Source organism: Gavialis gangeticus, unplaced genomic scaffold (assembly GCF_001723915.1).
Source record: "Gavialis gangeticus isolate Ggan-Ray unplaced genomic scaffold, GavGan_comp1, whole genome shotgun sequence".
Classification (NCBI taxonomy): Eukaryota; Metazoa; Chordata; order Crocodylia; family Gavialidae; genus Gavialis; species Gavialis gangeticus.
In genome coordinates, this window is record NW_017729031.1 from 113913588 (window position 1) to 113916224 (window position 2637).

The 2637-nt window shown below is 45.7% G+C and overlaps 1 protein-coding gene across 1 annotated transcript in view; it reads right to left on the reverse strand.

The window, feature by feature from the left end:
• LIMD2 (LIM domain containing 2) overlaps positions 1-2637 on the reverse strand; it is a 36826-nt gene that overhangs the window by 21482 nt on the left and 12707 nt on the right. The window lies entirely within an intron of this gene.

A 2637-nucleotide genomic window follows, 5' to 3' on the forward strand; every position in this document is an offset into this window, starting at 1 on the left:
CCGTGCCCCCCCAATTCCATTCTCTTGCTCTCTCTCCACCAACACACCGCCCCCCTCCCTCCCCTGCCCGCCCCCTTGCCAGCCCTCTCAAATCAAAGTTGTTTCCATGACCTGTGTGTATTGGGAGCATCGCCCAAGGAAACAGGCATGGGGCACACACCAGGCGAACATGCCCCCATTTTCCCTCTCACTCACTAACACAGATGCCAGCAGTTACTCGCTGTCCTTGGCATTTCCCCAGTCTGCCTGCTGTTCCTCTTCATAACATTATGGGGCTGGGCTGGGGTACCCATAGCCACAGTGTTGGGGTGACCCTTAACAGGTACACAGGCCCAGATTCAGCCTGCTCAGAACAATGCGCCTGCCAACTCCCTCCCTTAGCTCTGCTCCTGCACAGGCTTTCCATGTTCCTGGAGGATGTCAGGAAATAAGATTCGCAAAGCTCAGGAGACCTAGATGATCCCACACTTGCACCAAAGCATTGTCCCCAAGGAACCCCTTCTCCTCAGGGGGCAGGAGAGATGCTCCCTTCCTCAGGCTCTGAGAAGGTGTCTATAACACAGCTCCCCTCCCACAGTCAGCAGGAAGGGGAGGGGGACAGGATCCCTCTCTCCTGTGCTTCCTCAGCTCTTGAGGAGCTGAAATAACTGCGACAATTTGGGGATCCATATGCAGCTTATGATTCTGAGTTTCTGCATAGCCTGTGGTCTTTTGTATTATGACCTTCTTTCCTTTTGCACTACCTCATGTTCTTGTGCTCCAATGACAGGGAGAGGTGCCTGTCTGCCTACCCATGAACAGGTTGATCCTTAAAGACCATGAGCAGCTTAATAGATCTTGCTTGGCAAAACCAAAAGAGAAATGTAACCTCAGATAAAGTCCATTGCTTCCACCTTCTCTGCAGAAGGGTGGAAATCTGAAGGAACTGAGTTGCCCTAGAAACTGGACAAAAAACCCACCCGGTGCAGTGCTAGAATCTAAAAATTCAGAGGGATTCGTGGGCTGGAGAGAGGATAAAAGGGGTATGTTTCATAGCAATCAGGTCCTTCTGGAACCACCTGAAGATGAGGGAAGCTGGCTGAAATGAGGGAAGAGAGGAAGAAACTCCATAATTCAAAGGAGAAGCCAGGTGCTGGATGAGGAAATTGGGACTCTGACCAAATCCCAAAGATTGCTCAGGAGCAGGGGGAAAACGGAGGGAAAACCCATTAGGACCATAATGCAATAATGACACCACAGAAACAGTTCCTCACCGGGATCCTTCATAAATTTGCAAAGCAAATTCCCCCACAGTTCCCCTGGATAGAACTGAACAAAGCATGAATTTCAAAGTAGACTTTGGAGGTGAGTACAGCCAAGTCACAGCTGGTGTTTATAAAGTGATTAGCGATCAGCATACCAAAGCACAAACAAACAAGCATATTAAAATAAAAGCTGAGTTTCCTCCCTAAAACAGATACAAAATGTAGCAGGGAGACACTGATACTTCCCCATGAAGTCAGCCACCACTTAAAACAGCTTGAAACTGTGGCCCAGGACGCCAGAAGGGCTTGCAACTACAGAAGACCTAATGAGTAAGTGATATGTCTGCTTTTTCATTTTGTTCTGTATTCTCAAAGAATTCATGGAGGTGTTTCCTGGATTAGGATATCACAGCAATGTACTGTGTCCCTAGATTTCCACTGTATTGCCAAAGATATATGTGGCATGTAAAGAACACCACCACTGATGAGAAGTAAAAGCTGAATGTGTTTGGACTGTAAAATTAGATACATCTAAGCAAATACAGACTCAAATGCCTTGGTTAACTGGATGTCACTGTATCAGCCACCTGGAAGTGCGAGAGTGGGCGAGCTTTGCATAATACACAGTGCCCTTGCAGGTGGTAACAAGTGTGAGAAGAGAGCTCAAGAAGGCCCTGGGAGAGAAGTTGAAGATTACAACAGAACTACAAAACATGATGCAAAGAACCCTAGAAATCAGATAAGATTCTTGGTAGCCCCTGGTGCAAGGCTGGTGCAAAATTACCAGAAACTTAAAAAGATACCATTCTGAGCCTCTTGCTGGTGGACAACTCATTTTTTTTTAATTGAACAGCTGCAAAACATACCAAATAATTAGCAATAACACGTTACAAACTGTGGTTTGCTCACTATGGGATTTCCCATAAGAGATAAGAAAGGGGCCTAGAATTTCCAAGGGATCATTTCAGGGATTCTCTGGGATGTACTGGTTCAAGTACATTATGTCAAGGTCTGAGCTTAAAGCCTAATAGATCAGCAGGAAAGTCAGTAAAAACAGCAAAGGACTTGAGATGACATCCTGGCTTCATCCTGGATCCTTCATTGTTTTAATGGGGCTGGGATTTCCTTTTTGACTTAAAAATAAAAAGCAGTGGATAGAGAGTGGGTCAGTCCTTAACACTGTTTTAATATCACAACACGCCTCAAAATGCTTTTTGGGGCATAAATTCAGAAACTCATGGGCAGAACATCAAAATAAAATATCAGCATCTAAGTGCTCTAAGTCAAAGGCAGTTAACCTGAAGGAGTTAAAATCAACATGTGCCTCAGCATGTAGAACAGAAAAAAGAATGCCTAGCAGCTGAGGTCATGGGAAGTTGGACTGAAATGTTGG